This window comes from Amblyomma mixtum, chromosome 1 (assembly GCF_055824585.1).
Source record: "Amblyomma mixtum isolate Tamu chromosome 1, ASM5582458v1, whole genome shotgun sequence".
Classification (NCBI taxonomy): domain Eukaryota; kingdom Metazoa; phylum Arthropoda; class Arachnida; order Ixodida; family Ixodidae; genus Amblyomma; species Amblyomma mixtum.
This window is the reverse complement of record NC_143012.1, coordinates 130,796,703-130,815,258: the sequence shown is the minus strand read 5'-3', so window position 1 is coordinate 130,815,258 and position 18,556 is coordinate 130,796,703. Positions and strand designations below refer to the sequence as shown.

The 18,556-nt window shown below is 48.6% G+C and overlaps 1 protein-coding gene and 1 pseudogene across 5 annotated transcripts in view; both read left to right on the top strand.

Annotated features, from left to right (window-relative positions):
* Positions 1 to 18,556, top strand: part of LOC149367607 (FMRFamide receptor-like) — a 1,196,541-nt gene that overhangs the window by 1,120,692 nt on the left and 57,293 nt on the right. The gene's annotated exons all lie outside the window — the stretch shown is intronic.
* On the top strand, positions 11,372 to 14,647 carry LOC149367608 (uncharacterized; annotated as a pseudogene).

Genomic DNA, 18,556 nt, shown 5'->3' with positions numbered 1-18,556 from the left:
CGCACCCTAACCCCTTCTCTTCAACAGGAGGTCGAACGAGCCATCTCCGCATTGCAGCCTTCCGTCGATTTCCTCCGCTGGGCATTCAGGGATTGACGGCAATGAGCTCGCTCATCAGCTCGCCCGCGACACACTTTTCCGGGCACCGTTGACCCACTGGCCCAAGCCCTCGGAGGACGGTGGGAGACTGACCCTTCGCCGCACCATAAAAGAGGTCTACCTCCAGCTCCGCTTCGGAAAACGCCTTTACCCTCCCTCTCATCCATCCCTCACGGTGCCGGAGGCTCGCCTTCTTCGGCCCATTCAAATGAATGCAGTCATCACCCCGTCTTGCCTCTTTCTCTATCGCTATCGATCGGACCCTTCCTGCCCCAAGTGCCCCTGTATCTATGCGGACCTTGCCCATTGCCTCTTCTATTGCCCGGCTGCTCAGCGGTCGGGTTCCTACCCCCCACATTCTTTATCCATCACCACCTGGCTCGACTGGCTTGGCGCTGAAGGGGAGGAAGAACAGTGACTTCTGGTCGCCCAGGCGGTCGACATGCTCGGCCTGTAAATTTTGGCCGAATAAAGGTCTTCTATTACTACTACTAGCTGGGAGAGAAACTTACGCTCAAGTTAAAATGTATACACACGATACCAATATCTTTTTCTGGTATAACCTACTCACACCAGAATATTATCTAAATGACCACCTTATACACCTTTTAAACTAGCTAAGGAGAAATAGATTGCGATTATATGCCTCGAAAACCACTTATGTCATTTCATTCTGCCAACAGACCACTACGTAACAAACTTACAAAATTTGAAGATATTTATATCTGTCATGTTCAGGAGTTCCTCGTGGTTAGGGTTCACTATAAACTGAGCTCGTCCTTATAGGTAAAGAACTTCCGTGTGAAACTTGTTCGAACAGTTGAGCGCGTGCACAAAATATCTCGGCTCATACCCCTCTGGCTAAAAAAATATTTTGCTCTTTGTTACTAGAAGTTAACCCATGGTCTAATGGTTTGTGGGGCCGCTACGCAATACAATCATGCAATTAATTACATTAGAAAAGAAAGCTTTTCACTGCTTTCAATCTTTCGCGGAAATATACAGGACTGAAGAGCAGCTCCTTTGTTGATAAAACAGAGTATACTAAGGCAGCGAAATTTCTTAATATTGCTCAAGACACCGAAAATAACAACAAACTATGAAATGCAAACAACGGCATTGCAAGCACCAGCCACGTTAAGTCAATTTCAAGGAAAGCCAAATTTTAAATGCACGTAAAGGACATTCAAACCCTGTTTGAGGAGTTCTTGATGTCTTCCGGATTAAAGTGGTCTGACAGGTGAGGATTGTTTTTCAATCTTTCCTATTATTTTTAAACGAAGAAAAAAATATCGGCAACAGAAAAATCACTTTTCTTCTTGTGTTTCGCCTCTGTAATAGTGTCCTTAGAAATAATATCAGTCATTATGAGACAGACTTTTCACAGATTTTCAGTGCAAGGTCACTATTCTTGTTGTGTTTCCTGTTTCACAGAGGTTATCTTGTGATATGTGCATGTTATATTAGGTTAGCGTGAAGCAATTTATGACATGTGGCACTGTGTGCTATTCCAGTAATACGTTCATATGAAAGTAAGGCAACGTCAGTTGTCATTCTCAGAAAGGCAGCGCAGGCGGCCAAGGACGCAAGTAATTGTGCAGTGGCAGTTGTGCCTGCATCTCGTCCTTGTCGGTCCTCCGCCAGCGCTCTCTTTCTGCGAATGATAAATGTCAGCCAACTCACACCGCGACTTACCTTGTCAAAAGTCGCGTTTTTGTAAGATTGTATTTATTTATTTCTTTCAACATACAGTAAATCCAAGAAATGATTGTAACGGGAGTGGGTACAGAAGTTAGTACAGACTGAATCAAGAAAGTATATAAGGCACAAAGGCGGCACAATCGACTCTTCGGGTCTTTACAAGGCAAGGCCAAGGACACGTACAAAGAATAGGAGCACTTGCTGCTGGGCTAGTTGGTTTTCGTTCATATTTAAATAGGTTGTAGGCACAAAAACCAGACGAGACACATAGGAAGGTAACAGGACGAAGCGCCAACTTCCGACTACCAACTTCCAACTCCCAGTTGGAGGTTGGCGCTTCGTCCTGCTACCTTCCTATGTGTCTCGTCTGGTTTTTCCGCCTAAAACCTATTTAAATACGTACAAAGAACTTATACAAGCGAGAGTTACCTCTTATGCATTCCAAACTACATATATGAAATGCTGAGTACACAAGTTATACAATCAGGAGTTTTGATGAATGTAAAAAAGCAACAGTAAACACTGAAAAAAAGAATATCAATACAATAATGACGTAAGTGTCAGTAAATAGATTTACTGAGCGTTTGGACAGAAAAGTCCTTCTTCTTGAAGCTGAGTGAACATTTCAGGTGTGCTGTGCTTAGTAATTCGTAGGGCCAGTTTATTCCACTCACGTACTGCGAGTGGAAAAAATTAATACAGAAAGGTATTGTTCTTGCACAAAAACTCCTGAAGTGTGAAAGCGTGTTTGTGACGCGTAGGTCTAGAGCGGTTGATGGTAATGAAGGCTGAGGGATAAATCTTAAAGGAATTGCTAAGTAGTGAGAACAAAAACTTCAACCGATGTACCTTTGCTCGATTTGTCAGCGTCGGTAGGGCTGAGCGCCGTATTAGTACAGATGGCGATTCAGTGCGGCGGTGCCTGTTGAATACAGGCCGAACAGCCTTGCGCTGCACGCTTTCTAACATGGTCACATCGGTTTTTGTGTTTGCAAACCAGGCTATTTTCGCGTTTTCATGGTCAGGGCGAATTAGCGTGACGTATGCGAGCTCCTTTGTGCTGGGGGTAGAATGACGTAATGCATGTTTGCAAAAATAGTTTATTTGTAGCTTTATTAGTGATGTTTCGAACGTGCGCTGATCAGCTAAGATCTGATGTGATCGATACACTCAAGTAATGATATTCATGCACTTTACACAGAGGGATATTGTGGAGGCGATATTTAAGATTTAACATTGCCGTCTTCTCGTAATTGACATATAAACGGTTTTGTCTGTGTTCGTAACCATCTGCCATTTTTCGCACCACTGCGCGACACTGTTCAGGTCGTTGTTGAGGCCTACTTTGTCATTGGGGATCTTTATTTCATGATAATTCACGCAGTCGTCTGCGAATAGGCGCACACTGGCATTCATGTCATTGATGTAAGGTAGAAACAAGAGCGGAGCAAGTACTGAGCCCTAGGGAACACCGTATAGTACACGAACCGTGTCCGAAATGCAGTCACCAAGCTGTACGAACTGGTAGTGATTGGTAAGGTAATCTTTAATCCAACAAAGAATCTACCCATCTCCAAATGATTTCTCTAGTTTACATCAGAATTCGGTGTGAGACACACGGTCAAAGGCTTTGGATAGATCTAAAAAAATGACATCAGTATGCGATTGGTTGTTTATGCCTAACGCGAAGTCATGAAGGGTTCAATGGGCTGTGTAACGGTAGATAAACGGTATCGAAAACGGTGCTGATTGAGATTGAGCAGGCTGTGTACATCTACAAACTCCGCAATGTATTTTAAAATTATATGCTCTAGTAATTTACAACACGTGCAGGTGAGGGAAATAGGACGAAAGTTCGCCGGCTTGGATAAGTGGCCTGATTTGGCACGGGGACTATTTTGCGATTTTCCGTTCTGATGGCAGGCGCCCTTCGCGGAGTGCTTTTTAAAATACAGAGGAAAGGAAGTTACTCACCGGTTAAGCATAACGTTTCAAAAAATCTCTGCCTCTCTCGTAGCCGAGAGTAGAGTAAGCATGAAATGTTTACGGGCATAACACGTTTGGTTGTAGATGGTACTAGTCAAAATCTTGAAATGGGTCTAGTATTCAATCCACCGCACCACACCAAACTCTTGTTGCGTCGAAGCGATCGCCTGCAATAGTGCGGGCTTGGGTAGGCAGCCGTGAACCGTGGCGGCCTTGTCGCTTTCGGGAGCGCCCGCATAATCATGGCGTTGTCGGCAGGGGCGAGTAGTCTTCTGCTGTGGCGTATCACTCGCAAGGCGATCGCGTTCGGCAAGACGCTTCCTACCTCTCCTTTCATCAGGCTCCATTGCTCGGCTTAAGCAGCTGTGACGGTGGCGGCATGGAAATGCAGGACGATGCAGAAGCGTGCGCGGGCACGACGAGACGCAGGCCTGACAAGAATGTATATGCAGCGCGTTCGAATACTCCGTGAGCGTGTATACATCTGCCTGCCAAAGGGGGAAACGTCATGATCTGAAGGCCAATGGGCCGGTCTTTTACATGCGTGAGTGTGGGACCGCAGCGCCATCCTTGGGGACGGCGCGGAAGCAGTTTTTTTGCCCAAAGCCCTTCTCGCCCTGGAGCTCCCCTCTTGCTCTAAGCGGCCCTCTCTCAAAGCCCCTGACAGATCACGCATGAGTCTCGTTAAATCCCCTACAGTGCCCGGATGTTCTCGTTTCAGTGCCCGGATGAGTGGAATTCATTGCCCGGATGTTGGCTCTCGGTCTCGGCGTGACGTCACCACACTGCCGACAACGGGAGCTAAAAGCATTTCATGCTTAAAAACAAGCCGGCATTCCCTCCGGTCCGTTGCTTGTACCATTCCAGGAAGGAAAAAAATTCTGTTTTGCATATGTTATCTGACATAATATTCTAACGGTACCTCTGTGAACTACGTAGGTTGAGAGGTATTGTCAGGCATCTACACCTTTTAGAATTGCGGGAAGCTGGGCTAGTTGTTTGAAATCCATTGCTAAATAAAGGGTACACACACGCGAATAATTACAAGGACAGGGTCCTGCCCTTGTGCTTCTTTTTCTGCGTCCATGTGCCCCTTTTCTCAACTGTAAAACCTTTAGCTTCTGTCCTTGCATCAGGCTCTGCATAGTGTCTGCTGCTGATACTAAATAAATGAACACATTCAGCAGTGAAACCACCTTTCCCCAGCTTTTTCTTGCTTGTACTCATCCTATCTGCTCATTTGCCATGGCAATTTGATCAGGCCTTCCTTCTTGCGTGTTGTTTAAATTTCTCTTTCTCGGCAGCCATTAATACCGCCCCTATCGTCAGTTACTTTTCCTGGCGTAAAAAACTGCATACAATTTCCGTGGTGTTTCAAAAATATATTATATTATTTGATGACGAAATAGCGTTATTTTGCACACCGTCTTTCCCAAAGGCAACCAAGGAACGGGGTTTGCTGCGGCTGTGCATCATCATCGGCCTGACCGCGTTCACTGCAAGACAAAGGCTCTCCCTCATCTGTCTAACCCCGTCACGTGCTAGCTGCTGAAACCGTATCCCCGCAAAGTTCTTAATCTCATTCGCCCATCTAACTTTTTTGCGCTCTTGCTAACATTCCATGCTTTTTTACCAATTCTTGCTTTACAATGCGAGACATCAATATAGAAGTAATGTACGATGAGGTTTACACAGTGGAGTGGTTATACGGATGACACCCAAGTGAGGAGCCTTTATGTCCCCAATTTTCGTTAAATCCGTGCAACGTAAGAAGAACCTTGGCCTCACTTTACGGGATAACTTACTCTTTATGTCGCCCTAAGGGTTTCACTATAGGCTTGAGAAGCAGACTCCGTTGCTCGGACTAATTTCGCAAAGACAGACCATCTGGTATCTGTTCATGCCTATTTTACTATTTTGTTCAGTGCCCTCAGGCAACACCCCGAAAGAAAAAAATTCCTGGGAATGAAAATAATGAAACATGTAGCGCTTGAAGACGCGGAGAGAACGAAGCAGGCGTCAGGAGCGTCACGGCGGACCAAATTCGCCTGAACAACCATTGTAATGAAAATAGACCTGAATAAGTAGAATGCACATTCGTGGCCCTTTTCAAAAAAGGAAATTCAATAAATCAAGAAGTAAATGAAGGAAAAAAATGGCTGCGGCTTAGCTAAGGTTAAGCCTGGATATTTCGAAGCGAAAAGCTGCGGTGATCCGCGATGGACACACGCTTGCGGCGAACGCCAAACGGTGACGCGCGGCAGCGTGCGCCTGTTTTATGGGCAAGGGCGCCTTATAGTACACCCCTCTTTTCAAATGCGCACTACGCACGGCTGCGGCGAAAGGTGAAACGGTGGCAAGGAGCAGAAGCGGCGGCGCACATGCGCAGTAGCCTGCGCCGTGCGCGACGTCACTCGTGCCCCGACATACGCCGGCTGACGAGAAGAGTGGTGTTGACTAGCGTAGTGAAGCTTTTCGCTTCAAAATTCAATAGAACACTTTGACAGTGCTTAGCTTGGAGAAGATTCTTCACGCAGCTATGGTGGTAAGTAAAAAAAATTAAAATCACGCGCAAGCATAAGTCCAGTTCACACTGAAATGTCGAGAAAACTCGGGAAGCACCGCCTCACAGCATGAATATTCTTTGCGTGACTGTAATGATCATCCTCGTAGCAAAGCGTATGGCTCACCGTGCTCTCTTGGATGCGTCCCGTGTGCACCGCCTCTGCGCAGTCTGAGCTGCAAGACGCTGACAGTGAGTACTGCGATGGGCACGTGGTGAAGCTCCGCTCATTACGCGGCGGCGCCGTCTCCCGCGGCGAGGATTACCCGCCTGCGCGCTGATTCCCAGCACGGGGCTCAACGACTCTGGGGAAGCTGTCGTTGCGCGCCATCCGCAATCCTTCCTCGTGCAGGAATTGCGTCGCGGTGGGCCCTCGTGGACGGAGTTGAGCCGTTAAAGCCGCTCCACTCCCCCGTCTTGTCATCACAGCATCTACGCCCGTGGGGTGTTATTGGCCGCATGCACAACATAAATTTTCGTTCAGAACAGATTATCTTGCTTCAAGAGAGACTACGAACCTCCTAGCACACTTGTCCACGCAGGGCCCTGCTGGAACGGAAAATTTGGATCACCGCTGCGAAATTGCCTTAGTGGCCGGAACTGACGTATCGAGCCGGCAGCTCTCCCGCATTAAGCTATTGGCAATATGGAAGAAAGCATTCAAAAATTTCCTTCGTCTACGGCCCCGCCAGAACTATCTTCAGTATTAAATCGATATACGCAGACTTGCAAGAGCTGTGTTTGTGTGATCAAAGAACATCGGAAATATGGCGAGGCAATTGCAGAAATGCTTTGAGAACAGGCAGGTGGTTTCTAAAATGTCCATAGTGAAAACACACTAAGCTGGCTCACACTTTATTGAGTCGAATTTTCTCGTCCACTTATGTTCAAGCTGAAGATATTTATTAAGATTGAAATGCTATAAAAACTCTAATTCTTGGCAAATTGAATTGAAATAGCGCAAACCTGAGGCTGAACTTATCCTAAGACTTACGTACTTCTTGAGAACGGTAGCCAGCAAGGATAACTCATGCCCCAAGCATAATTAGAACCAGCGGCGGTGTAAGCAGAGAAATGTTGTTTTCTGATGGCTTCCGCCACCGCGGCAATTTTTTAACCCGCTATTTGTTACGCTCTCTTTACATTGGCAACTAACAGAGTTAAGAAGTGTGAAATGCAGTTCAAAAGAAGACGCTTCCAGCCAGCAAACATGTAGAAATATTAACCAAACTCTTTAGTAGGAATGTGACAGAAGCGAACAGCCACAGAAACCAAGGGGCACAGGGGATTTTTTTTTATAATTCATATATTTATTTCGTGGTGTTGATCAATTTAGAATATTACTGAATATGTTATCGCTTAAAGATATTGATAGAAAAGCAGAAGAAAAAATAACCACATGCCGCCGGTGGGATCCGAACCCACGACCTCCGAATTTAAAATTCAGTTCGAAACAGGACACACGAAGACAGCAATGCACTCGAAAGGAAAAGAGTTGGCAAACACCAGTAATCTGACAAGTTCATTAATAGGTGCTTCGCGAAAGGGGTGTTGGTGGTGGTGAAAAACATTTTCAATACTCAAAGATAGTGTGGGAGTCAGAACACCACGCTTCATGGTCGGTATCCTTAGTCCGGGACACCGCACGACGAGGCCCCGTCTCGCGGCCGCTTTACTAGAGCCCTTTGGGACTTCAGTGTGGAGCAATTGAGGAGGGCAGTGTCCCATGACTCTCAGGTGAGGCTGGGGAAGGAGGAAGGTGCGAATTCTCAGTACATGCCCACACCATGTGCAAGATATCGCAGGTCTCTCCACAATGCGGGCAGCGCTCATCTATATATGGATCAAGGTGTTTGGCGATGGCAGGACACAAACGTCTAAGCAAGAAATAAAAGAAAGAAAGAAGGAAAAAAGGAAGAAAGGAAGAAAGAAAGAGAGAAAGAAAGCAAGAAAGATAGAGAGAAAGACAGAAAGAAAGATAGAGAGAAAGACAGAAAGAAGGAAAGTAACAAAGGAAGAAAGAAAGAGAGAAAGGAAGAAAGAAAGAAAGAAAGAAAGAAAGGAAGGAAGGAAGGAAGAAAGAGAGAACGAAAGAAAGAAAGAAAGAAAGAGAGAACGAAAGGAAGAAAGAAAGAAAGAAAGAAAGAAAGAAGGAAAGAAAGAAAGAGAGAACGAAAGAAAGAAAGAGAGAACGAAAGAAAGAAAGAAAGAAAGAAGGAAAGAAAGAAAGAAAGAAAGAAAGAGAGAACGACAGAAAGAAAGAAAGAAAGAAAGGAAGAAAGAAAGGAAGAAGGAAAGAAAGAGAGAAAGAAAGGAAGAAAGAAAGAAAGAGAGAACGAAAGAAAGGAAGAAAGAAAGAAAGACAGAAAGAGAGAAAGGAAGAAAAGAAAGAAGGAAAGAAAGAAAGCGAGAAAGAAAGAAAGGAAGAACGAAAGGAAGGAAGAAAGAAAGAGGGAAAGAAGGAAAGAGGAAAGAAAGAAAGAAAGAAAGAAAGAAAGAGAGAAAGGAAGAAAGAAAGAAATAAAGGAAGAAAGAAAGAAAGAAAGAAAGGAAGAAAGAAAGAACGAAAGAAAGAATGAAAGAAAGAAGGAAAGAAAGGAAGAAAGAAAGGAAGAAAGAAAGAAAGAAAGGAAGAAAGAAAGAAAGAAAGAAAGGAAGAAAGAAAGGAAGAAAGAAAGAAAGAAAGAAAGAAAGAAAGAAAGTAAGAAAGAAAGAAAGAAAGAAAGAAAGAAAGAAAGAAAGAAAGAAAGAAAGAAAGAAAGAAAGAAAGAAAGAAAGAAAGAAAGAAAGAAGAGTTCCTGTCTGCAGGCGCCGCAGAGTTCGCTCCTCCCCCTTATTGAAGGTGCCTTTGAAGGTGCCGGGTGGAGGCGGTGGCTGTCGCAGTAGTGAATTAGAATTTGGCGGAGCAGCAGAAGCGGTTTGTGAGATTCAGAGCCAGGACAGCTAGGATGCGGGGCCCGGCGTGTGGGGGCTCGGGGGGCCGCATCAGCGGCCTCATTGCCTCGTAGACCCTAGTGGCCAGGAGCCCAGGTTACTTTGTCAGAGTTGGATCGGCGGGAACCCGTCTTAGAATCGCGAAAGGGTGTCACATATAACTGGAAGTTTGAAATAACAGTACGAACTAAGAAGTTCGGAGAAGACGACGACGATGACAATATGCATGACGTGTATTAACCCGAGAATAAAGAAGTATTTGGTAGGGTGGGAAGAGATGATTGATGGACAAGAGAAGACGACGACGGCAACGACAAGGATGACGTGTAGAAAAGCCAAGGCTATAGAAGCGCAAGGGATAGCGTGGAATGGAAGGAAGACCAGAGAAGCGGAGGTTCCGGCGGGTCACGAACACATCGGGTGGAAGAGAGCAACGCCGGCTGATCTCGAGTTCTACGCCATCGCCGTTCCTGAGCCCGTCCCCAGGAGTCAACGGCTGACCTGCTACGGCCACGGGTGTTGTTGCCACCCATCCGGGTGGTGCCAAAATCGCCAGCGTCGCCTCCACGGACCGGGAGCTCGTACAACGCCGCCAACGGCATCGCTAGCGACGCCAGCCTGAGCACTTCGAACGCAACCTCGACGCCGGCTATCTAGAGGCCACTGCCTAGACCCAGGCAACGCTTCATCAGCCCCGAACCGTGAGCTCGAACGCCGAACGCTAGTAGTCTGGGTGTTCCCGGGCCGTGTGTATTGGTATTCTCTGTTTGTGTTGATTTTATAAGTTAATTTGGTGGTAAGGTATTTGTCTGGGCTAGTCGGTACATTGTTCAAACTGAAGGCACAGCGCACGAAGGACATGACTAAGGCAGAGACAAACACAGGGCTAACTTGCGACTAAAAGGCTTTATTGCTCGTACTCAATAAATAGGCGACAAGGAGCATAATCAACAGATACAGCAGCATCAGTGATGATTGTCAAAGAAAACGGAACAAACAAAAGCACACAATCGCACCCCACACTAGCGTACTTAACTGTTAACATAGTCAATTTCTTTTTGTGTTAGCGCGACGGAAGGCTCGCTGACGCAATTGTCTAGACCCTGGTGAATTGAAAGAGCTTCAGCGATTACCCGCGTACGTTGGTTCTTATGTTTATATAGTATTGTAGTACGGCTTAAAAAAGGGGTGGATTTACAAGAAAGCCAATGCAGAGCCAAATTGCTTTTGGGAGGTGGTTTTAGGCAGCGTTTATGTCCACTTCGGCAATCATTGAGGCAACGCCCTGTTTGACCAATGTAACACCGCCCACAGGATAGCTCTAACTTACACAGAATATTTTTACGGCACTGCACTTATGGTGATTCGTGATTTTTTTCACATTCAGCAGGTGGAGGTCCTTCGGGGGTCCTTTTTCACATTCGGCTGGTGGAGGTCCTCCCAAAAACAATTTGGCTCTTCATTGGCTCTCCTGTAAATGCAGCCCTTTTTTCAGCCGTACTACAATACTGTATAAGCCGCCGCGGTGGCTCAGCGGTTATGGTGCTCGGCTGCTGACCCGAAAGACGCGGGTTCGATCCCGGCCGCGGCGGCTAGAATTTCTTTGGAGGAGAAATTCTAGAGGCCCGTGTACTGTGCGATGTCAGTGCACGTTAAAGAACCCCAGGTGGTCCAAATTTCCGGAGCCCTCCACTACGGCGTCTCTCATAGCCTTAGTCGCTTTGGGACGTTAAACCCCATAAAACCAAACCAAACAATACTGTATAAACATAAGGACCAACGTACGCGGGAAATTGTTGAAGCTCTTTTAATCATCCGGGGTCTTGACCATTGCGTCAGCAAGCCTTCCGTCACGCTAACACAAAAAGAAATCGACTATCTTAACAGCCTTAACAACTATCTTAACGCTAGTGTGGGGTGCGATTGTGTGCTTTTGTTTGTTGTGTTTTTTTGACAATCATCACTGATGCTGTTGTATGTGTTGATTGTGCTCCTTTTTGCCTATTTATTGCGTGCGAGCAATAAAGCCTTCTAGTCGCAAGTCAGCGCGGTGTTTGTCTCTGCCTTAGTCCCCTCCTTCGTGCGGTGTGCCTTCAGGTAGTTTGGTGTGCTAGTGTTTGTGTCGCGTAGGGTGTATTAAATGTGCGTCGGTGTGGGTGCAACTGTCGTCTAATCCATTCATTCGGCCCGAGTGTTCTCTGGGGATCCGTGAAGAATTTAAGTGGCGAGCCTCTGCGAGGATTAATTTCCTTGTTTCTTTTTATTTTGTCTCGGATTATTACGATCTCTCGAGGGCAGAAAGCATGGATTTGGCAAAAAATGTTAGAACTGGCTCTCAAGCTAGGTTTAAGCAAGGAAAATGCGATGCGTCTCTATGACGAGGAGGCAAAGAGGCAGAAAGAGGCGGCAAATAGGCAGAGAGAGGAGCGAGCACAGGCACATGAAGATGCCACAGCGACGGAAGAACGCGAGATACGCCGAGCAGCGCTTGCTAAACAGGAGGAGGAAGGACCAGCAGGGCTTGCCAAAGAGGAGGAAGAAAGACAAGCAGCGCGTGCGAAAGAGGAGGAGAAAAGACGAATAGTACGTGCTAGAGAGGAGAAAGAACGGGAGAAAAGGATCGAACGGGAGAAGGAGTTTCTTTGTGGAAACAGTGGCATGTCGCGGGAGGATATGAGGAGATCATGGTCGATGATCAGCGTTCCTTAGCAGGTACAAAATCTGCTAGACCGGCCAGTGTTTGTCCAAGAAAGCTGATGGCTCCTTTTGGTGACAAAAAAAGATGATTTGGACGCATATCTGGAAAGGTTCGAGTGGATAGCTTTGGGTCAAGACTGGGAACGCAGTGAATGGGCCATGGCGTTCAGCATGTGTTTAGTCGGGAAGGCACTGAATGTGTTTGGGAGGATGTCTGCTGCTGATTCCATGGTCTACAAAAAAGTCATGAAGCCACTCCTCCAAAGATGCAGGCTTACAACAGAGGGTTTTCGCGAGAGATTTCGCATCGCGAAATCTGAGGATTCTGAAACCTCTAAGCAGTTTTCCTGCAGGCTGACCAACTATTTCGACAGGTGGCTTGATATGTGAAACACAGGAAAGAGTTTTGAAGGGGTGCGTGACAAGCTGGTGACAGAGCAGTTTTTAGTATGTTGCAGTCCAAAGCTATCGCTTTTTCTGAAAGAAAGTTGTTTTCATTGGAATAGTTTGCCGACACTGCAGACTAAATCCTCGAGGCTCAAGAGCTGAGAAATATGAGTAAGGCAAAGGAGGAAACTCAAACGGTTGTAGGGACAGATGCGACAAAATCAGGAGCCTATGGCGGTGCTTCTAAGGCGCCAGTAAGATGTTTCCTCTCTGGCAAGGTGGGAGGCCGTGCAGTTGACTGTCAGACAAGTAGCGTTGCCCAAAAGGCACAGGTTGTGTGCCAAGTTTATAGGAGGAGAGGTCATACTGTGGATGAGTGCCGATATAGAACGGTAGACCGAGCTGAATGCGTTGTTGACTCTAGGGTAGAACTTGTCACCCCGTCTGAAGTGTCATAGCTAAGAGGAGCGCAAATGCCGCAGGAAAATGAGGCGCTGAGTGGAATACCCAAGTCGAAAGCAGCAATGTCGGCCGTGGTTGGGGAAATAGGGGACCGCCCTTTATTAACGCCTAGAGACCGCGAAGCAAACACAGTCTTTGTTCGGAGAAGCCTGGTGAAGGACAAGGATATTACAGGGGAAGCGTCGGCCGTCATTCCTGTGGATACCTTCCTGAGACCAGGATTGTAGTGACCACGACATATTATACTGAATAGGTAGTGGCAAAATGCGTAGAACAAGCAATTACGATCTTGGGAAACATTACGGGTGCAAGAAGTGTCGAGGACCCCGATCCCGAGTGGAGGATGCTCGACGTTGAAGAACGCCCAAAGGAGGAAAGGCCCACGACAGCTCAGGCGGGTGATGGGGCAGTCAGTCTCTCGTCGGCAGTGGAGACAAGAGGTCGAATCGCATCCCGAGCAACGCAGCTTCCACTCTCTACTCCCGTTAAGATGTGTCTGAGTGTAACACCGGACGAAATTGCTATTAGGCAAAGAGAAGACCGGAGCATGAAAATCTGCTTCGAAAGAGTTGAGGAAAAGGTGAAAAGAAAGAGGGGTCATACGTCATTCGCATACCATTGGCAAAATGTCTTCTGCACAGGTAATGCACATTTAGTTCAGGAAGGCGGGTCCGACAGCTGATGGTACCGAAAGATATGCGAGAGACAGTATTACGCTTACGACATGATGCCATTATGGACGGACACTGGGGTGTTCACAAAACGGTGTCTAGAATTACCGAGAAGTTCTTCTGGCCAGGTGTCCAGAGTGACGTTAAACGCTTTGCTCGCTCGTGTGACGTGTGCCAGCACACATTTCCAAAGGGAAGAGCTGGTCCCGTACCTGTGGGACCCTCAAGATAACAATAACCAGTCTCGGGAACCACGCTCCGGAGACTCATATTCTGGCTCTCTGAGGGGTCCGGCAGGGTCAGTCGTTCCTTGGTTTAACGGGATACTACATCGATTTTATTCCTGATTATGCCGATATAGCCGATCCGCTTGTCGAACTCACTAGGAAGGCTGCAAGGAATAAGCTTAATTAGACTGCTGAGCATCAGAGCGAATTTGTGATGTTAAAAGGGCATATGTGAAAACCGCCTTTCCTGCTTGCTTCGAATTTGGGAAAAAAAAATTGCTCTTCGCTCTGCATCAGATAGATCATTACGAGCCGTACTTTTGCAAGAAAAGAATCGCATGCTACATCCGGTATTTTTTGCGAGCAAGAGATTATTGGCTAGTGAACGCAAATACTCCACTATGGAAAGGAATGCCTGCTGACGGTATGGGCTGTAAAGAGACTTCACATTTATGGGAGACATTTCAGAATACAAACAGATCATCAGCCGCCTGAATACTTAAACAATGCCAAAATGAGCAATAGTAAAGTGATGAGATGCAGTTTGGCCTTGCAAGAATACTCATTCCAGGTGGAATGTATTAAAAGCAGAGATAACGTTCGAGCGGACTCGTGGAGCCTAAAACTAGTAGAGCCAACTGAAAAGATTTAGCTATCTCTGTGATGTATCTTTTGGTTGTTGTTGTGTTTGTTGTGTGCTTATACAAGGAAATGTGTTGTCGACATTGACATGTTTATCACAGACACCACACGGACAACGCCAGTGGTGTGTTAACGTTCCGTAAATGCAATATGGTGTGCTGCGCCAGTGGTGTGCTTTTGGTGTGTGCTTGACATCTGCTGTGTGCTGTGTGCGTGGTCCAGAATCGCCACAGATGATAGTCGATTGGCTGGAAGGCTTGAAGATGGCGATGAGGTGAGCAGTTTTTGTGGCAAAAAAAAAACTGTTGAGAGAGGGGGCCCTTGTCACATATAGTATGAAGTTTGAAATAAAAGTATGAACTAAACAAGTTTAGAGAAGACGATGCGGATGACGAGAAGCATGACGTGAATAAACCCGAGAATAAAGATGAAGAAGTACTTGGTGGGGTGGGAAGAGATGGTTGGTGGAGGAGAGAAGACAATGACGACAGGGATGACGTGTACCAACGCCAAGGCTCTAAAACGCGAGGGATAGCGTGACACGGGAGGAGGGAGGGGGAAGAACAGAGAAGCGGAGGTTCCGACTGGTCAGGAACACTTCGCCTGGAAGAGAGCAACGCCGGCTACTGCTCCGGTGATTCGAGTTTTATGGCGTCGCACCGTGGATGTTCTGCCGTTCTTGAGCTCGTTCAGAGAGTCAACGGCTGACGCAACCACCTGCTACGGGCATGGGTGCCTCCACCTATCCGGGTGGTGCCCTCCACGCCAACATCGGCCAGCGTCGCCTCCACGGGAGCTCGGACCGGGACGCCGCCAACGACGGGGAGTCAGACGTCCTGTGCATCGGCGCTGCCGATTTTCAACCGGGCCAGCGGAAGTCTAGTCTCAGCCTGATCCCCGCAAGATGCACCGAAAGCCGCCGGGAACATCTAGACATCAGTTTCTCCAAGGTGGGCTCGGTTGAACCCCTTTATCGGGCAACATATCACCCGATTGGGCCGGTGGCGCGGCTAGGCGTAACGGCCGACCCGGCACCCGGCACATCGGGGCCGCTGGCCGCCGATGCCAGCATGGCTGCTACGCAAGTCTCCTGCCGGGGCTACGACCCCGAAAGTATGCACTGGACCACGGTTAACCAAGCGGTAACCGGAGGCCCAGTTTCGGAAAGTTCTCGCAGCGCCGCGTTGAACCCCGCGGTGCTGCGCCGAGTGCAGGACCAAGCAGGCGTCCGTAGACGTGGCCGGCGCTTACACCGGAAACCAACAGTAACCCACCCGGCGCGCGGCGGGCCGCCATCGGTGACTACTCACGAAGTGGAAACCGCCTGTTATCCCCAAGCCTGCACAGACGACTAAGTAGTCATCAAACCTCGGACCCGCGTCTCGTTCTACGAGACGTTCCAGGAGACCGGCTACGGCCAGGCGTTCACGCCTCTCCTGGGCACGCAACCCGTAACAGGCCTTACCATAACACCGGTAAGAGAACAAAATCTTATTATTGTTCAGGATGCTAAGCCCGAGCTAGCCGATCATGTACTCGGGGATTTTGAACTTAATGCACCCGACGGGCGGGTCCCCCTTGTGGGGTACCTATGCCAAGACGGCAAGGACGTCTGTTACGGCGTCGTTAGCGTCCGTAACACTGACACTACGGACTCGCTCCGGACTAGCCTCCAGTGGCGTACGGCACGATCGTGATGTGCGTAATTTGGGAGCTCCAACAAGAGTGACTTTCGCCAGATAGAAAAGCCACGTTTCGTGCATTACGATTCGGTGCTTGTGCAAGTCAGGCATTACCAGCGAACCATTGCAGCCTGCGGACATTACGTTGTGGTCGGCCACCGCGTGGACGCCTGCCCCGGCCAGAGGCTGGAGCAGGCCCCTCACTAGTGTAACCCAAAGTGCTCAGTGTGTGGCGGGGCCCGTGCCATCGGGGGCCCTGCGTGTACGGCTAAATATCGCGCTATCCAGCCCCCCCCCCCCCTCCCCCATGCGGAGCGCGGGCGTAAATCCAAGCGGAACCGAAGCAGGCGTGGCAAGCGTCGCCCGGAAAAGATCAAGGTCAAGGTGACCGACCTAGCCACGTACCAGCCTTTTAATCCCTCTACGGGGTACCAGGCGAAACCTACAGCTGCGCCACCGACGTCTCATGTCGGTGCACCGAAGCACCCCGAACCACCCCAGAACGGCGGCTCCAAGACGTGGGTGAACGATGTCAAGCAACACTCACAGGTGAGCGGCGCGGGCAGGGCAGCTCCTCCCCTCCCTACCCCTTCTCAATCTAAACCGCCTGCAATATCAGCCGAACAATAAGAAATATTTCCTCTCCGTGGGCAGGTTGCAAATTTTCAACAGCGCCTCGCAATAGCGGACCCCCACCAAAATTTCCCCAACCACTTCAGCTTTCTCGCGCGCGTGCCCGCACTCTGGGGAGTTTTCGCGCAACTACCACATGGTGTGGGCATGCCCTTTCAATCCTACCTACCCACCCCACCTCCACCCCTCCCGAGAGGAGTGGGAAGTTGCCCTGCGCGGCTGCTCCGAACTCCAAGCCCAACAGGCATTGGTAGCTAGAGCCCGGGCCGCTGCGGAAGCTACAGGGACCCCAGACTAGAGATCCCTCCTAGTGTTTGTAAGCTGTGGGCCGTTCCGGCGCGCCCCATCGACCTCTCACTGTAAATAGAGAATAAAAGTTTTCCTCTTCCTCCTCCAACGACGCCGCCAGCGACGCCAGCCTGAGCACTTCGAGCACCACCTCGACGCCAGCTACCTAGAAGCCACTTACTGGACCCAGGCAGCGCTTCATCAACGTGCCGCCCAGATGAAGTGTCCTCGCTTGCATAGGTATTGGACACATCGAAACAGCTGAATGCGCCGCCGAGGGAAACACCCAGTTACTCCTGGATCGAGGAGTGAGTGTCGTAAGGGCAGTCGCCCAAATCCGAAATGGCCAAGCCTAGGTGTTGCAAACCAACTTCCCCGAAAAATACTGGCATCAAAACAAAGGTAGCTGACAATGATAGCTGACAATGTTTCCCATTGCGCAAAAAGCCTCAGATTAGACCAGCCGGACTCCTGAACCCCATACCACCTCAAACTAAACTCTTTCAGCAAATAGCGATGGACCTCCTCTGCCTGTTTCCGACTTCTCCATCAGGTAACAAGTGGATCATCGTGGCTAGCGACTACATGACCCGCTATGCAGAAGCAAAAGCGTTGCCTAGTGGTACCGCAACAGAAGTCGCAAAGTTTTTCGGCGAACGAATTCTCCTGCGACACGGCGCCCCCGAAGTGCTCACCCCAGACAGAGGAACGGCGTTTACAGCGGAGCTGACGCAACCCATCTTAAACCACAGTTAGACAAGCCATCGGAGGACAACTGCCTGTCATCTGAAAACCAACGGACTCACACTGCGCCTGAACAAAACCATCGCAGACATGCTCTCCATGTACATCGACGCCGCACACAACACGTGGCACACCATTCTGCCCTACGTGGTCTTCGCCTATAACACTGTCGTCCAGGAGACAACCAGGTCTACCCCATTCCAGCTTGTATACGGCAGGAAGCCCACGACAACACTCGACGCAATGCTCCCGCACGTTTCAAACTAAGACAACTTCGATGTCGCCGCCTACCTACATCGCGCCGAAGAAGCCCGAAGACTTGCGCGGCTTCGCTTTAAAGATCTCCAGCACACCGATGCCCGACGCTGTAGTCTGTGCCGACGAGACACGCATTACAAGCCAGGTGATCGTGTTTTGATATGGATGCCAGTTCGCCCCCGTGGATTGAGTGAGAAGTTGCTGCGATGCTACTCTGGCCCGTACAGGGTTCTCCATCGCATCGGTGTCCTCGACTATGAAGTCATCCCCGACGGCACGACAGCATCTCAGTGACGCCGCCCACGCCCGGAAGTCGTACGTGTCGTACGCCTTAAACCTCTTATGAACGCTAAGGAACTCGAAGTTTGCATTCTCCGTGTTTTTTTTTTTCATATTAAAGCATCGAGACGATGCTTCTTTGGGAGGGGGGTAATGCCACGTATCATTGTAGTGTCCCTTGGTTCGAGCTCAAGGCCGCGTGAAAGGGGTGTTATCATTTTTGTTCTTGACGCCAGAAGCGACCAGACTAATCTCGATTGATCACAGCCATGAAGGACTGCATCTAGGTTTTTTCAGAATACT